Raw genomic sequence first — 18,745 nt, 5'->3', positions numbered from 1 at the left:
AAACGTCCCCAGTGTTCCCCATTAAGAAACATATTAAGAAACTATCTATTAATTCCTATTTTGTTAAATTTTTTTATTAAGTATTGAGTTTTGCTGAAGGTCATTTTAGCATGTATATATGATTTGTCTCATATTTATTAATATGAGGGCCAAATATTGAACTAACCTTGTGTTCTTAAAATACATCTCACATGGTCATGATATATTATTTTCTTAATATGGTACTGGAATTTGTTAGCTAATATTTGCTTAGTACTTTGCAGCAGTATAATTGATATTAGTGTGTAACTTCTTTTTTGTACTGCCTTTAGGAATTGTTATTATCCATTTTCAATACCCTGAAACAATTTATAGAGTATTAAGACTATCTGGTGCTTTTTTATAGAGTAGTTTGTTCACATGTTTCTCATTTCTTGTATAGAAGTTGGACTCTTTCAAATGTGGGTAATTTTTATAAACTATATTTGCCTCAGAAATATCATTTTCATCTACATTTTCAATTTTTTTGCAAAGAGGTTTGCTAAGTAGGGTCTTATGTCTTTATAAATTGAAATATAACTCACATATCATAAAATTCACTTTTTTTACAGTTTATGATGGAACTGTATCCCCCCTCCCAAGTTCATATGCTGAAGTTCTAACCCCCAGTACCTCAGAATGAGACTGTATTTAGAGACAAGGTCTTTAAAGAAGTAATTAAAGTGAACCTGCCCAGTGTGGCTCAGTTGGTTGACTGCCATTTGTGCACTGAAAGGTCATCAGTTTGATTCCTGGTCAGGGCACGTGCCAGGTTTCGGGCTCCATCCCTGGTCAGGGAGAGCATGAGGCAGCCAATCTATGTTTCTCTCTTTCTCTCTCCCTAAAAATAAATAAAAACATATTTTTAAAAAAGTAATTAAGGTAAAATGAAGACATTTGGATGGGCCTGATTATGACTGGTGTCCTTATTAAGAAGAGATTAAACATAGACAACACACAAACCAAAGGATAACTATGAAAGAATACAGGAAGAATATGGCCATCTACAGCCTCAAGAAGAGAGGCTTCAGAATGAAATCAACTCATTCCCAATTCTTGCCTTCCTTAGTCACTGACAACTACTATTTTATAGCTCTATGGATTTGTTTATTCTGCATACTTTATATAAATAAAATCATATAATATGTGATTTTTTTTCTTATTTCTTTAACTTAGCATGATGTTTTCAGGGTTCATCTATGTTGTTCTAAGTAGTTGAATTACACTCCTTCTTATCCTAGCTAATAAAAGAAAAACATGGTAATTAGCGTACGATCACTATCCTTCCCATTGGCTAATCAGGGTGATATGCAAATTAACTGCCAGCCAAGATGGCGGCCAGCAGCCAGGCAGCTGGAAGCTAACATGAGGCTTGCTTGCTTCAGTGACGGACTCCAACGTTCCCCGCCTGCTGCTGCCGGCCTCTGAGCTGCAAGTCTAAGCAACTATGTTACAAATATAGAAGCTAAACAAAACCCCAGAAACCTGCTTTAGTAGCCCGGCTTCAGCCAGCAGGATTGCAACATTGTTTCAAATACAGAAGGTAAACAAAGGCCAGAAACCTGCTTTCAGCAGCGGAGGCCTAAGAGCTGGAGCCTCAGAGCTAAAGCTGGGCCCTGATCTGTGAGTGACAGAGGGCAGCGCCCCAACCCCCTGATTGGCCCTGCTCTGTGCGTGACAGGGGGTGGCGCGGCAACCTGCCCATCGACCCTGCCTTGAGTGTGACAGGGGGCAGTGCCCCAACCCCCCAATCGGCCCTGCCCTGAGCGTGACTGAGGGTGGCATCACAACCTCCTGATCCGCCCTGCTCTGTGCATGACAGGGGCGGCACCCCAACGCCCCAATCAGCCCTGCTCTGAGCCTGACCAGGGACTGCACCTAGGGATTGGGCCTGCCCTCTGCCACCCGGGAGCAGGCCTATGCCAGCAGGTTGTTATCTCCCGAGGGGTCCCAGACTGCGAGAGGGCACAGGCCGGGCTGAGGGACTCCCTCCTTCCCCCCGAGTGCACAAATTTTTGTGCACCAGGCCTCTAGTGGATGAATAATAGTCCATTGAATAGCACATTTTACTCATTCATGCATTTGATAGACATTTAGGTTGTTTTCACATTTTGGCTATTATGAATAATGATTCTATGAACATTCATGTACAGGATTTTATGTGACATTGTTTTCAATTTTTTTTTAACTATTTTTATTGATTTTTAGAGAGTGGAAGGGAGAAGGGGAGAGAGAAACATCAATGTGTAAAGCTGATTTCTGCCTCCTGCACACCCCCTACCAGGGATCCAGCCCAAAACCTAGGCACATGCCCTGACCGGGAGTTGAACCAGAAACCCTTTGGTACATGGGACAACACCCAAGCAACTGAGCCACACCCGCCAGGGCTGTTTTTCTATTCTTTTTGGTATATACCTAAGAATGAAATTGCTGAGTCATATGGTGACAATATCTAACTTTTGACAGAACTACCAAATTATTTTCCAAAGCAACTGCATCATATTAGATTCCCACCAGCAATGTGTGAGGGTTCTAATTTTCCACATCTTTAATAACACTTCTTTTTAAAAATTGATTTCAGAGTGAGGAAGGGGGCGGGGGGGAGAGGGTGGGGGGGAGAGGGGGAGAGAGAGGGAGAGAGAGAGAGAGAGAGAGAGAGAGAGAGAGAGAGAGAGAGAGAGAGAAACATCCACCAGTTGCCTCCCAAAGGCACTTGACTGGGGATTGAAGCCACAACCTGGGCATGTGCTTTGACTGGGAATTGAACCTGCCACTTTTCACTGTACAGAATGATGCTCCAACCATCTGAGCCAAACTGGACCAGGGCCAGTCGTCTTTTGATATAGCCACCTTATTATGTGTGAAGTAGCATCTCACTGTGATTTTTTTTTTTCTCATTGTGATTTTGATTTGCATTTCCCTATTGACTGATGGTATTGAGCATCTTTTTTTTTTCTTTTAACCATACTTCAATTTATTGGCATTGTCAACCTATTAAGACAGGTATTTTCCCACCCATGATATGAGACTGTTTTCAAGCTTCCATAACACGTATACACATCTTCACCTTGAAAATGAAGCATTTCAAGCTTTAGTCAGTGTAGATTATTCTTCACTTGCAGAATTTTTATGCTGCTGTCAGAGGTCTTCTTGGCTTTGAATTCCATTTTTTAGTACATCGTGGTGATTTGATATTCATATACATTGTGAGCCACTCTGTATATCTTTTTGTTGCCTTATTGCATTAGCAAGAAGTTCCATGGCAATGTTGAAAAGGACTGGTGAGAGGAGAAAACCTTGCCTTCTAACGGATAGGAAAGCTTCAACTTTATCATCATTAAGTATCACATTAGCTGGAGGTTTTTGTAGTCTTTATCAAGTTCCCCTAGAGAATGTTCCCTCTATTCCTAATTAGCTGAGAGTTTCTCTCATGAATGTGCGATTAGGCCTGTCTCTGAGTGAGCCAAAGCCTCTGGACTATGATCTTCACAAGAGTTTTCCAGTTTTGTTTTGTTTTCCCTATTAGTTTAGGTGAAACAAAACGGCTAGAGTTGGATGGAGCTGGGTATTTCCTTCTTTATGGAAGGCTAGAACTGGTTAGAGTTGGGTATTTCTCTTCTCCAGAATCTGATAAAACCTTAGCAGGTTAGTTTCTGGTTAACTAGTTTTCCCTGAAGGCAGGGTTTGTTAGAACAACAGAGTGCTCAGATGTATTTCAAAATGGTTCCTTTTCCCTTCCCCTTCTGAAGTCCAATGGGATTTTTCTCTAATATTTACTGTGAGAAAATATTGGTGGAGCTCTTGGAGGTGAATCTCACAGTATTGTATGGTCCCCCTATGACTGGGTCTCCCTGGAGTTCTGAACTGAGTTGTCCACATCGAGTCTCCAACAATTCATCAATTATCGATCAGGTTTTCCTACTCGGGCACTGTTTCCTGTATTGGTTTCTGCTCTTGAACCTCTGCTCCTGTGAGCAGCAACTCCCTGTATGTCTCCATTTTGGGGGTTAGTAATTTGCCTTATATCCTACCCTCTCTTATGGTGCCATGAAGAGTTGTTGACTTTTCAGTCTGTTCAGCTTTTCACTTGTTAGGATGGAATGGAGGCTTCCAAGCTCCTTACATGTAAAACCAGAAACTAGGTTTTTAACAAGAATATATGACCCATTCTTAAGGACTGAGGACAGTATAATTCGCTTTCCCATACATAAAGGTAATTTACTCATCCATCTGTTTGAATTTATGGGAAGCCAAACTCAAAATATTTTTTAAAACTTCAGGCAAAAAGAGAAAGATTCTTTCTGCTACTTTAAAAGTTACAATGTAATTTTAATAGTTTTTAATAATTGTGTCTGTATTTTAAAAATGTACTTTACATTCTATTCTGAAAAGTATGGTTCTTTTTCATCTATCTTATATTAATTTTTGTTCATTTCTTTTCCACTATACATTATTTTATTGCATAAAATAAATTAGGAAAATTGCAGATAGTCTGTGCCAGTTTTGCGGTGAAAAAAGCAAAAACATTCCACATGTAGTTCTGCCAGAAAGAAAACAAGTCTTCTAAATAGGATGAAAAAATGTCTATTCAATATCTAAGAGTTGCTTTTCTCTCATTTTGGTTAATTTATTTATTTTTGCTTTTTCTTTTTAAAATTTGTTTCTTTTTGTTTATTTATTTTTTTAAATATATTTTATTGATTTTTTACAGAGAAGTAGGGAGAGGGATAGAGAGTTAGGAACATCGATGAGAGAGAAACATCGATCAGCTGCCTCCTGTACACTCCCTACTGGGGATGTGCCCGCAACCAAGGTACATGCCCTTGACTGGAATCGAACCTGGGACCCTTGAGTCCGCAGGCCGATGCTCTATCCACTGAGCCAAACCGGTTAGGGCTGTTTATTTTTTTTTTTTCGTTTTGGTTGATTTAGAAGCAAAGTGTTGTAGTATATAGTTCTTTCCATACATTTTTCAATATAGAGAATAAATGCTAATAAATAGAATATATAGAATAAATAGTTTCTGTGGTTTTCTTCCAGGTATAGGTAAGACTAAACACTAACAGTTTTTATTTTTGGACATTATCAAGAATTATTAAAATTTAACTTTAAATTCTTTAACCAAACATTTTAGGTATAAATTTTCATCTACCCAATTAACTTTTTAATGCTATAATTTGGTTGATGTCACATTTATTCAGATTTTAAAATATTATAAAGCTTATTAAAATCCTGATATACAATATCACCAAAAATAATTGCATTTTAGAAGTACTTTAGCTATCTGTATTACTATGACTAAGAGCACAACTGATGTACCAGGAAAATATTTGGTTATCAACCCAAGGAAGTAAAATCTAACATAAAACAGTTATATCAATATATTTATAAAACTGTTAAAATACATAAACAAAGCCCGGCTGGTGTGGCTCATAGGTTGAGCATCGACCTATGAACTAGGAAGTCACGGTTCAATTCCCAGGTTGCAGGTTCAATCCTCAGTAGGGAGCATGCAGGAGACAGCCAATCAATGATTCTCTTTCATCATTGATGTTTCTATCTCTCCCTCTCCTTTCCTCTCTGAAATCAATAAAAATATATTTTAAAGAAATAAAAGACATAAGAGGGAAACAAATATTCATTATAACTATGTATCATATTTTCATTCCTATTCTAGCACCCTAATATCTAAACATATTAAAAACTTCCAATTCAAGTTACTATTTGAGATAAAGTTCATACGATTAAAAAATACTTTAATAAATGGACTTGAAAACAATGAAATAATCACTTTTGAGAAAAGCCTTCCCACAAATTTAGGCATAATTAACTATATAAACAAAAAATGAATTGAATTAATATCCTATAAAATTGAATTAAAATATGTTTTAAAGTGCACAATTCTTAGCTTGGAAGAGACAAATATTCAAACCACAACAAAATCAACAACCAGCAAAAACATGTTTACGTGCTGTGCTAACGCTAAGAATTACAAACATTAAACATAAATGAAATATTTAAAGCATGTCACCATTCTTATATCATTTATGATGACATAATAGGTAAAATGTAGGATTCCTTTTTTCTGTCCATTGTAGAAATGGCCAACTTGCTGTCAAGAGTGGTTAAGGTTCCATGGTGAAAAACTTACACTGAACCGTAGGATAGAAAACAGGGTTATTTAAGAAACTAAGTAGTATGTATGTGTGTACTAGTATGTGTACAGTTTTGTTTAAATTATTATGATATACAAAGTATTGATGAGGTGTTTTTAAATAACTGAAGTATATTCAATGGCTCTAGGAAACTTCTGAGAAAGGAACACAAGAATAGTGGGGGAAAAAGAAGTTAAACTAAGTCCAAAGCAGGCTGCTAGTATAATATCAAGTGTATAATGCAAAGCCAGTAAAATTTATTGGGGATCCTGGAGAAAATAGTTACCATTCCTATAATTGAATAGGTACGTGACAGAAATGCAGAACAGTATTAATAATAAATGAGTAAGATTAAAAATATTATTATTATTATTTTAAATATATTTTATTGATTTTTCACAGAGAGGAAGGGAGAGAGATAGAGAGAGTTAGAAACATCGATGAGAGAGAAACATCGATCAGCTGCCTCCTGCACATCTCCCACTGGGGATGTGCCTGCAACCCAGGTACATGCCCTTGACCGGAATCGAACCTGGGGCCTTTCAGTCCACAGGCCGACGCTCTATCCACTGAGCCAAACCAGTTTCGGCAAGATTAAAAATATTATTAAAATAATATTTCGTTTTCTGCATAGTTTATAGTTCTGAATAGTTTAGTTTTCAAAATTTAAAATAATCTAGTAATAAATCCAATATAAATCTGAAAATTCAGTATATGACAAAGGTAGCTTTTCTAATCACAAATAACAAATTAAGAAATGTTACTGTCACAACTGGCTATTCATTGAGAAGAAAACAAATTGGATCCTATTATTGTATTCCACATATAAAAATTAATTTGAGTTTAATTTTTACAATCCAGGAATAGGTAAGACTTTTTAAGCTAAGCTAGAAACCCAAAAGTGATAAAAGAAATCGTAGACACATTTTATTATATGAATGTACCTGTGGCAAAAGATATTAAATGACAAGTCAACAGACAAATGAGAGCTGAAAAACTGTGGCAATATTACAAATTGAAAAGAGAGGATAATCAACCAATATAAATAGGTATTTAAAGTACTTTTGATTGAAAAAATATGATAAAACGCATGTTGAAATTTGATGCTATTTTATAAAATAAATGGTAAGAAATAATCTATATATATAAAACCCTAATATGCAAATAGTCCGAACAGTGGAACAACAGAACAACTGGTTGCTATGATGTGCGCTGACCACCAGGGGGGCGTGTGCAGAACATGGTGGCCGTCAGCAGTAGGCAGTAGTGTGCAGAACATGGTGGGCAGCGGTCACGGTGGGATGGTGGAACAGGTGAGCAGGGGTGCCAGACCAAGGTGGGGCACGGGTCATAGTCATTGGGGCCAGCCTCTGGAGGTTACTGAAAATTCTTTGCTCCCTCACACTGCGGTCCTGCCCAGCGCTCACATCCACTGCCGGCACCTGGCCCTGGGCCCAATCTCTTGGTGGATGTGAGTGGTGGCTGCTGGCCCTGACCTCCCGAGGGCTTCTCCACCTCCCCCTGCTCCTGAGGGTGACTGGGGCCAGCAGCCGCCTCTTGCACCCGCTGCCGAAAACTGCCCTGCTCTTACCTGCTGCCAGCACCAGAGCCACTGCTCACACCCACTGCCAGCGCCAGCCCCACTCGCAACCACAGCCGGCACCAGAGCCACCACTCGCACCCGCTGCTAGCACCCAGCGCTCGTCCCAATTGCTTGGCACCGTCAGTGGGTGTGAGCGGTGGCTGCTGGCCCAATTGCCCCTGAGGACTTCTCCACCTCCCCCTGCTCCTGAGGGGCAATCAGGGCAGCAGCCACCACTTGCACCTGCTGCTTGCACCAGCCCCAATCACTCAGTGCCATCAGTGGGTGCGAGCGGGGCCAGTGCCTCAGTACATGGGAGCAGTGGTGGCAGGAGTGGGGCTGCTGGCAGAGAGGGGATCGGGGGGCACGGAAGATAGGCCGACCTGCCCCTGTGCCCACTGTAGCCTCACAGCCCACAGTCCCTGTCACAGTGCACAAATTTGTGCACTGGGCCTCTAGTCCTATATAATAAAAAGCTAATATGCTAATTAGACTGAACAGCAGAATGACCATCGGACAACTGTCCGGATGACCTTCCGGATGAAGCCAGGGCTGCAAGGGCCAAGCCCCTTGCACCAATTTTGTGCATTGGGCCTCTAGTTTATATATATGTGTGTATATATATGTATATGAGTATCTCTTGTGCATATGTGTGTGTGATATAACTATTCTTTTAAGAATGTATGACCATACAGCCCTAGCTGGTGTGGTTCTGTGGATATAGTGTTGGCCTGCGGACTGAAAGGTCCTGGGTTCAATTCTGGTCAAGGGCACATTCCCAGGTTGCAGGCTCCATCACCAGCAGGGGGTGTGCAAGAGGCAGCCAATCAATGATTCTCTCTCATTATTGATGTTTCTATTTCTCTCTCCCTCTCTCTTCCTCTCTGAAATCAATACAAATATATTTTTTAAAAAAAGAATGTATGACCATGCAGAAAAAAATGCAGAAGTATGCTCACTAATTTTGCAAGAATGTTGTGAATAGAGACAAGACAGCCAAATCTAAAAGGAAAAGAGAAGGTGGGGAAATGGGAGATAAAGAAAAAAAGTGGCCAAAGCCGGTTTGGCTCAGTGGATAGAGCGTCGGCCTGCGGACTGAGGGGTCCCAGGTTCGATTCCAGTCAAGGGCATGTACCTGGGTTACGGCACATCCCCAGTGGGAGATGTGCAGGAGGCGGCTGATCGATGTTTCTCTCTCATCGATGTTTCTGGCTCTCTGTCTCTCTCCCTTCCTCTCTGTAAAAAATCAATAAAATATATTAAAAAAAAAAAAAAAAAGAAAAAAAGTGAAAGAAAAGGACATACTAAAACTAGAGGCGTGGTGCACAGATTTGTGCACTGGTGGGGTCCCTTGGCTTGGCCTGTGGGGATCAGGCTGAAACTGGCTCTCTGACATCCCCCGAGAGGTCCCAGATTGCGAGAGGGTGCAGGCCAGGCCGAGGGACCCCACCGGTGCACGATCAGGGCTGGGGAGGGACCGTGGGAAGGCTCCAGGGAATGTCTGGCCCGTCTTGCCCAGTCCCGATTGAGGCTGTCTTGCCCAGTCCTGCTAGGAGCCAATTGGGGCCAGCCAGCTGGGGAGGGGCCGAAGGAGGGCTACAGGACATGTCTGGTCAGTCTTGCCCAGTCCTGATCAGGGCTGGGGAGGGACCGCAGGAGGGCTCCAGGATGTCTCTGGCCCATCTTGCCCAGTCCCAATCAGCTGGACCCCAGCAGCAAGCTAACCTTCCAGTCGGAGTGTCTGCCCCTTGGTGGTCAGTGCGTCTCGTAGTGACTGGTCGAACGGTTGGACACTTAGCATATATAGGATAGCTAGTATGTATGATGCAATCAACATATACATTGTTATAAAGTTGTACACATATGTGGACATGAAGAATATTTAAAATAAAAATGGGGCTGTAATCAAACTTGCCAAAGGAAACACCCAAAAACTTCCTATCAGTAGTTGGATGCTCTTCTGCTTGTATTGTCATAATATGTAGTCTTAAGTTGCCATGGAGGCTGAGCATAGTCCTGAATTATGATGATTCTGAAATTGTGTGTTTGAGTTTAGCTTGACTGTATTATTAAAGGAACAGGGAAAACTTCCCTCCTGGGAGCATACCCTCACCTTTGCTTTCTTCCTCCTCCTTCCCCCAGGTGCATTACCATTAGCTTCCTCACTATGCGCTCCAAAGTTCCAAGGGCCCTTCCTTTCCTCTACAATTGTTTCCTACGCCCATTTCTTCTATGAATTACTTCCTCTACCTCTGCGATTTCCAAATAAATATTCTCTTATTGGGAAAAAAAAAAAAAGGAACAGGGGCCAGTTCAATACTTGAGAAGATGTTTAAGGGACTTATATAATATTAAGTAATAAACACTACATATTAAAGTTACCTATAACTAAATAGTAGATCCTCAAGTTGGTTGACGCTCCCTTCTCCAGGGATCAATGAGATTCCTATATGAGAAAAAAAAATTGGCATCCTTATAAGCACTCTTCCTATAAGCACTCTCCTTTCATCCCAGGTATTACCTCCTATTCCTCCAAAGTTTAAGAAATAACCAACATTCAAACACAATTTGATTTACAAAAAGCAAATATAACCATACCTTTTCAAGAGCACACCATTTACACAAAGTAAAGAATGTCTCTAAGATTGCCCCTGCCAAAGAGAGGCTTCTTAGACAGTTAGGATGAGGGTTAACAAAAAGTGGGGACGTCCTGGCCAGTATGACTCAGCTGACTGGGCGTCATCCTGTGCTCCAAAAGGTTGCTGGTTGGATTCCGGGTCAGGGCACATGCCCCAGTTGTGGCCCGGTGGGGAACGTGCAGGAGGCAGGCGTCATGCTTCACTCTCACGTCAATGTTTCTCTTTCTCTCTCTAAAAATAAAAATATTTAAAAAGCAGGGAAAACAGGGACTATGGAATTTAATTTATGAAAAAAGAACTCTGTAACTATGAAGTAGTTGAAGAAATAGTTAAATATAAAAGGGCTGTTACGACCATGACCAAATGACATTTATAAAGTAGAAAGGGAAAAAATGAGTAATAGTAGTATGACCCTACTTTAGAGAAGAAGCCAAGTTAAAAAATGTAAACTAATGTGAGTAGTGTGGGCAAGTGGTGAAAAAAGATTTAGATACTGAAAGGTGTGTCATAAGGAGAAAAAGTTCAGCAAAGGAAGGCCATGTGGAGGAACTCTTAAATAAAAAAGGCAACCATGGAATCTAAGTTGGTCATAGCAATTCTGATTTCAAACATTCTGCATATCAAATCATTTTGTTCTGATTTTTCATTCAGAAAATAGTCTCTGTTGGACCTATTTGTATCCACAACTCCTATAAAGTTGTCTTTAACATAGGAAAGGCTCAACTGTTTGTTGGTAATGATAATTTCATGGAATTTCAAAGAAAAGAAAGTACATTATAAAATCAATAATTATTAACCATTCTTAAAGAATAAAAATATATTTATAAGTGGTCTTTGCCTATTTACTAGTATCAATAGGAAACGAGAGTCTGGAAGATCTGTTTAGCTTAGAAAATTGGTACCATACTCACCTCTGCTGAGAACATCAGTGCTGGGTGGGGATGAAGCCATAATCTGCCAACATCTGAATCATCCTTGCCAGGTTAGGGGGTTCTGCAGAGAAGTTACTGCTACCAGGTCTGACTGCCATAGCTCAGGAAAATGGTGCAGTCATTCCTCTTAGTGTAGAATACACTTGGGAAGAAGTCTGAGAGACCTATGTAATATTAAGCCCCAGAAAGACAGCATTAGTGATGGTTTGGACATGGAATGTAAGAGCTAACAGTTGTGGAATGCTTACTGTTTCAGGAGCTGATGTATTACCTTATTTAATGCTTTGGACAACCCGATGGGGTAGAGGAATTGTTATTAATCCCATTTTATAGGAAACCTAGGCTTAGCAAGGTTAAGAAATTGTTCAAGATAACAAAGGTAGTAAAGTACATGGCAGAGCTGGGGTTTGAACCCATGCAGTCTGGTACCTCAGGGTGCGTATATTGATAACCACCATGCTACAGCTACATTCAAACAAGCTGGGAGGAAAAATCACTTTTCTAAAAAGGGCACACTGATTCTCTCAAAAGTGATCTGTGTTCATTTGATCCTATATGAGCTGCTTAATCTTAAACTCAGATTCCAAAAAGTTAGACTGGCATTCATGTGCCAACTTTAAATAATAGTAATCCCACTTTAAATCTTTAACATCCGTAATATTTTACAACTTACAATAGTGAAAATGGACAGTCTCTTAGTCTCCAAGATAGTGAAAAATGGGGATAGTGCATTCCCTCCAGATGAAATGACAAAGAAATACATATAAACGTCATAATTCATTTATTGGAATTACTTGATTTCAATGAATTGCTTAAAAACAATATAATAAAATAGGTCACTTTAAAAAAAAATCAAGTGCTGTCGGCATATCGGCAAGTTTCAATATATTTCCTGACAAAGAACTTTTTCATGTTTGCTACATGACTCAGAATCACCTAAATCCACATAAATCGTGGCTTTTCCCCTAACCTGCTCTTTTCTGTATCAGTATCCATTTACATCTTAGTGTATCACTTCGTCTTTTGGTGAAAGTTTCGTCTCATTTCATCAGACGATTAAAAAAAAATTTTAGTTTTCCTTCCTCTTTTTAAGTGGATGAAATTTTTACTACGGAAGCTGTTGCTACACTACCAAATACCAGTGTCACTATTTAAAAGTAGACCACCCCCAAAACGGAATTACCGACAAAAAAAACACGTCAGGTTCGGATCGGCTCTCGCCCCGAAAGGGGGGCGGGGGGTGGGGGCTCGCAGACATTCAATTGGGAGGGCCGGGGGGAGGGGCGGTCGGAAAAAGGAGTGACTGACTCAAGTCGTAGCTAAACATTCCCTGCGCCACTTACCCAGCGCAAAAAAAAAAAAAAAAAAAAAAAGGGGGGGGTGGAGGTGGGGGGCTGGACTGTATTTAGAGCCGGGGTGGGGGGGTGGGGGGGGCCTGCGGGTGTGCGGGACGGGTGAGAGCCTGCAGCCGGGACGCGGGTGCCAGGGAGCGCAGGGCTGCACCAGAGCCCCTCGCAGGGCCAGGCCTTCAGCGCCCGCCTCCGGGCGCCCGCACACTCGCTGGCCCGGCCGCCGGCCCCGCGGACGGACGGCCGCAGCCGCTTACCGGTGGCGCCTCGCCGCCTCCTCCGGGGCAGCCCTCCAACGGTTGCCGCAGTCAGAGCACCACCCCGCGGCGGGGCACGTCGAGTCCGCCGAGCGCTCTCCGAGTCCCGCAGCGCCGCCACTCTCGCGAGAAGCCGGCCGAGCCCGAGAACTGGAGGGGGGGAGGAGGAGGTGGAGGGGGGAGGAGTAGGAGAAGGGAGGGGCATTTAACGGTGGCAGCTGGTTCTGCGCCGGATCCGGGAGCGGGGCGGGCGCCATTGTGCTTCGCTGCCGACTGCTCGGCCTCCGAGTCCTCGCGCTCCGAGGAGGAAGGCGGCGGCGAGGGCGCCGGGAGCGGGTCGCGCCCTGGTCAGGACCAGCCCCGGAGCGGAGGTAATGGGCTGCGGAGCTCGGGCTTCCCGGGTGGGGGGAGGTGGTGTAGGCCAGGCCGCGGTGGGGGAGGGGAGGGGCCGGAGTGCAGGCCGGAGGCCGTGGAGGCCGTGGAGGCCGTGGAGGCCGCTTCCTCCTCAGCGAGACGAGGCGGACGAGCCGGGTGCGGGACCGCGGGCGCGGAGGGATGCCGGTGGCCTGTGGCGGGCGGAGGGGAGCAGATGGCGCGCCTCTTAGACGCACGGGGGCCGAGGGCCAGGGGCTGGAGCCCGACTTTGGTCTCTGGCAGCGGCCTTTCGACGGGGTAAGGAGCGCCCCCGAGCCCTGCGGGCCGGGAGGTTCCCGGGGGGAGGGGGGGTCGGGGCCCCGCCAGCCCGGCCTCGAAGCGAAGGGGCTGTCCCTGCCCCTCGGCTGCTGCGAGGATTTACGTCGGGATCCCGTCCCCGTTCTCGGATGGCGTGAGACTCGGGGGCGTTCTTTTGGGGCTGTGGTCAATTGTGTGGCTCTCAACGTGAAACGTGATGACAGGTCTAAAAAACGGACCTGATGGCGTAAGAGTTAAAAATATGGAGGCCACCAGTGGTAGAACACGCCCTCATTTTGATGAAACTGCGTAGTGAGGGCTTGAGAACGTGTGCGAACACGTACCAAAAAATACTAAAATACTTTTCGCCCCCTACGTATAGATGTAGATAATATGTACGGAAACTCGGTCTTGGTAATAAATTCGTCACGACTGGTATCGTTTGGCACTTTTCAAAAGTAAAGGTGCCAAGTGAAATTGAATTTGGTAAGACCTCCCCCCGCCCCCCCGATTTTTTTTTTTAGGTATTTTTATTATTTTAAGTCTCCCCTTTTCTTACTCCTATCCTTCCATAATGTTATAGAGCTAAGAGGTAAGGTTAAGGCTGAAGTTTTGACTTAAAACAGTGTAGGTTTTTTCCTCATGATTTGGGGTATTTTATTTACAGCTCTGCAGCATTATGTGAAAGAACGGTGGTGTACCAGAAGATCTGTCCATGAGTCTTGATTTTTGCAGCAAATTATTTAACCTCTTCACATTTCCTTAGACATGCAGCAGTTAATGCCTAGACTTGATGTGAGGAGCAACTTAGATGAGGCAGTCAGCAATACTGGGGGACCTAATGCTGGCAGAGTGAATTCTCAGTGGACGGACACAATTTGAGTTGGCACCTAACCTCCACTTGTTCGGGAATTCTTGTCCAAATAACCTTAAAAGTCTACTCTTGCCTGTCATGTACCCCACAGATTGCTCACAGCTTCACACCATATATACTTATATAAGTTCTCTACTACGAATGTGTTTAGGTAAGAACTTCAACAACTCTTATTTTGCCTTATGCTTACATACCACAGATGTAAGCATAGTCGGGGTGTTTTTTCCCCCCAAACTCTTGCCTGCTGGGTAAATAAATGTCTTGAGTAAAATTTAAAATTCCTACTTATTTAAGTATAAGTGATTTATCTTTCTGCCACATTAGCAAGAGAGCTTATTTTCCTAGATGAAGCACAAAGAAGCCCCTACTTAGACATGCCACATAGGTTTTACTTAAAGTTCTCAAATCATCAACTTGGATATAAAAAGTCATCCGTGGCACTCATGCAGCCAATTTTTAATCAGCCCTGTATTCACTTCACACACTCTTCATCTGGTATGTGTTCAAGAGTTACCCACACATTACTGCTGTATTTTAGGGAAATAATTGTAATAGTGCAAAATTATCAAATAATGTAAAACATTTTTTGATAATAGGTTGTTTGTTGTTTACTGGTTTCTAGATGAGGGCTTCACGTTTCAAGGAATGAGCTTGACACACAGCGTCTGCCCTCCCAACAGCTCACAGTTTAGTCATCAGACTAATATATAAACAACTACTCCTATTATCTTAGTGTAAGTACATAATAGTACCTTGGCAGCACAGAGGATGGGTGTTTATTCTTGGGGAAGATTTTACAGGAAGTATTGCTTTAACAAAGATGTGAAGGATGATGACTTACGAGTTTGATAATGAAACTGCGAAGTCATGGTATCATGGTTTTAGGAGTGGGCAGTTCGTTCCCCATAGCTGAAACAAATTGAATGGAAATTAGAGCAGGCCATGAAAGACCTGTATTGTTTTACAAAGTTAGTGCTCTGCTGTTGGGATTGGAGAGCTATTGCATCCCTGCACCAAATAAAAATAGTTTTTAGATTATCTTTGCTGATACATACTTCTTTACTACAATAATTAAGTGCCAGTGCCAACTGGGAAATGCACAGGCTTTCATCAAACCTCATTTCTAACCAGCAAATTAAACTTAAGAAGTAATGAGTCTAGCCAAAACCGGTTTGGCTCAGTGGATAGAGCATTGGCCTGCGGACTGAAGGGTCCCAGGTTCGATTCCGGTCAAGGGCATGTACCTGGGTTGCGGGCACATCTCCAGTGGGAGATGTGCAGGAGGCGGCTGATCGATGTTTCTCTCTCATCGATGTTTCTAGCTCTCTGTCTCTCTCCCTTCCTCTCTGTAAAAAATCAATAATAAAAAAAAAGGAGTAATGAGTCTAAATAAAAGAATCAACAGCTGATCACATTTAAGATGATTACCATTTAAAATGAGTAAGATTTTGAGTTCTTACTAAAACCTACTTGAATTCATTAATGCAGAATCCTATTACAGTGAAATAATTTATCTTCTCACAAATCATTATTTTGCAAGAAAATATATCTAAATACAGTTGCTAATCATAAAATGAACCCAAAAGCAGGGGCATAAACTTATAATTTGAGAGTTATTTGGCTGGAGTTTAATTTTTATTGACCTTAATTTTTAACTTTTATATTCTGGTCTGAACTCATGGTCAAAGCTGGTTTTTCTCGTTCTCTGTGATATACCGGTTAGACTAGATAAGTTGAACACCTGGTTTTCAAATCACCTACTTGTCTTCTACATACACCCACTTTTGGTGTATTTAAAAGCTTTAAAAGAAGGCATATTTTTTTTTATCTTAAAAGTTAGTCTCATTTTCCATTATAATTATTGCACTTGAATGTAATTCTCACTTTCCAGAAAAAAACCCTAAAATGGTTTCCACTTACTGAATGAAGATTGAAACTTTAGACATGAATTTTAAATACACTTCAAAGGAGAACAGATTATCTCAAAGTACTGTGGTGTAGACTTATCATAGTCACATTTTCTCATTGAGATATTGAACTTTTTTCTAGTTATTTTTTAAAGATGGATCTTTGTGTCTTAAGTATTTGTTAGCGAAAAGTCTTTGAAAGACCCAAAAAATTCTGTGCTTTCCTCATGTGACCACCCTTAGCTTCCATGTCTCCATGTTCACTAAGAACAATAAAACACGAGAATTTCTTATTGAGAAAAAATTTTTCCCCAGAAGCAGATTTTTAAAAAAAGAATATACCAAGTACTGTAGGGATACATAATAGAATTTTAACTATGTTTGTAGTTAATAATTAGCAATTACAGTACATTGTTGTTTTGTATAACTCTGGCCTTCATGACATGTATGTAATGTATAGTAATGTTGTGCTTTTGGTAATTCAGCAACTGCAACTGACTTGGATATTTAAGGCAAATTCTCAGTTACCCCCCTGAAATAGAATCAGATTTTTCTTAGAAACTGACATGATAATTGGAGGAAAGTGAAAGTTAGGTTTAGATTTTGAAGCTTTATGGCTGCATAGCAACCCACCTCAAAATCTAGTGGATTAAAGCTACTGTCAGTGTAAGAAAACATTCAAACCTGTGAAGAATTTTTTGTGAGTTTATGTGAGCCAAACTGTCAACAAATACCAGGAAGCAGAATTTCAAAGGATTGAGATAATGCTCTGGAGAATGGCAGTTTTGCACCTTATTGTATACATTACAGTCAAAAGAGGAGATGTAAATGGGTTACATGAAATCCATTGGTGATAGATTAGGGAGGCGGGAGAAAAAGCCAAGCAGGGGGAAACCTCTAGGTTGGATAAAAAGTAAAATGATAGACACACACTTCTTTTACTTACATAGGTGCAGAATAGTTAACAATCAACAATAATTCAATCACAATGAGTCAAGAACAGCGTGGTGGTGCCTGTGCTTTGAGGGGTTGGGGAGGAAAATTGTACTTTGCCATTCCAACAATATGTTATCGTAGACGCACAAAGACAATAAACAGGCTCAGTTGAGGTAAGATAACAGCTTAGGACATAACTATCCACCATAAACTGCTTTTAGTTTTAAAAGTTTTAATTTCAGACCATCCTTTGTGGTTACTTTAGCTCTCCGAGTTTGCAAGGCCGTCACACAGGCCTTCCCTGAGCTAGTCAGGTTAGCATGGCCCCTTTTTGGACACACTACTGTTTACTATTTTTTTACACTTCTGTGTGACTTTTGGGCAGGTATACTTGTTTTGCCTAGGTTCACTCATGTTCACCATTCAACTGGAAGATTTCTCAGGCTGGAAGGTCCAAGATGGCATCACTCACATGACTGACCGTTGGTGTTGCTTAATATTTAGGCTTTGCTCCAAGTGGTCTTTTATGATACGGGGGTTTCAAGACCAATCCGAGAGAGGGAAGGCGGAAGCTGTAAGACTTCTTACAGCTTGGCAAATCATATAGTCACGTAACGTGGCACATTCTTTTATTTTTTTAAATCTTTATTATTAAAAGTATTAACGTATGTCCCCCTTTCCTCCCCCTCTCCCCCCCTCCCACTAACCCCTTTGAGCCCATCCCATGCTGCACATTCTCTTAGTTAAAGTAAATCTCACAAGACAAGCCCTTATTAAAGAGGTGTGGAATTAAGATTCCACCTCTTACTGGGCAGAGCAGCAATATCACAATACAAAGGGGCCTGTGTGCTCAGATGGGAGGGATTTATAATTTACCACAGGTTGCTGCCACCATTTTAAAAACAGGCATCCTTAATGTCATTGGGATTTGCTTTAAAATAGAGGATGGTAAAAGTAAAAGCAAGATAGGTTAATTGTTGAAGATTGTTGATTGGTACATAGAGGTTCATTATTGTCTCTACTTATGTTTGAAATTTTTCATAGTAAAAGAATATTTGATGCATACTTACCTATCTAAACTGCATTTAGTGAAGTGATTTTAACCTTCCATTTAGTATTTACTAGAGTAGTACTTTATTTTATATTTACTACTTCCTTTGTAGTATGTAGCTACTAAGGAGTGTAAACCATCAATACAGCAATTTCGAAAGAGAATTATTCTTAGGAGGTCTTTATAGAGTTTATTGTGATATAAGTTGTAAAAAAAACCACATCTTTTCATTTGCAAGTAACTATTTGCCTTATTTATCAAAGTAAGACCAAGTACATTTAAAAAATTTTGGAAAACTAAGTATAAAGAAGGAAACAAAACCCACCCAGGGACACAGTAACATGTTAATAATAATGGCTATTTCCAAATTTTT

The 18,745-nt window shown here is 41.4% G+C and overlaps 2 protein-coding genes across 16 annotated transcripts in view; one reads left to right on the top strand and one right to left on the bottom strand.

Moving 5' to 3' along the window:
* The window catches only part of BAZ2B (bromodomain adjacent to zinc finger domain 2B), a 330,698-nt gene extending 317,524 nt beyond the window's left edge, over positions 1-13,174 (bottom strand). For 5 of the 7 annotated variants that reach the window (XM_059704304.1, XM_059704307.1, XM_059704303.1 and 2 more), the window contains exons 1-3: positions 12,933-13,174; positions 11,306-11,490; positions 10,138-10,201 (exon numbers count right to left, since the gene is read on the bottom strand). The gene's annotated coding sequence lies outside the window, so the exon portion shown is untranslated. The remainder of the gene's footprint in view (positions 1-10,137; positions 10,202-11,305; positions 11,491-12,932) is intronic. The other 2 variants (XM_059704306.1, XM_059704309.1) reach the window with 1 other exon arrangement.
* Positions 13,164-18,745, top strand: part of MARCHF7 (membrane associated ring-CH-type finger 7) — a 44,947-nt gene continuing 39,365 nt past the window's right edge. For 8 of the 9 annotated variants that reach the window (XM_059704343.1, XM_059704341.1, XM_059704339.1 and 5 more), the window contains exons 1-2: positions 13,164-13,303; positions 15,101-15,212. The gene's annotated coding sequence lies outside the window, so the exon portion shown is untranslated. The remainder of the gene's footprint in view (positions 13,304-15,100; positions 15,213-18,745) is intronic. The other variant, XM_059704336.1, reaches the window with a different exon arrangement.

This window comes from Myotis daubentonii, chromosome 7 (genome assembly GCF_963259705.1).
Source record: "Myotis daubentonii chromosome 7, mMyoDau2.1, whole genome shotgun sequence".
Lineage (NCBI taxonomy): Eukaryota > Metazoa > Chordata > Mammalia > Chiroptera > Vespertilionidae > Myotis > Myotis daubentonii.
Note: the sequence above shows the minus strand (reverse complement) of the source record. Positions and strands in the feature narration are given on the sequence as shown.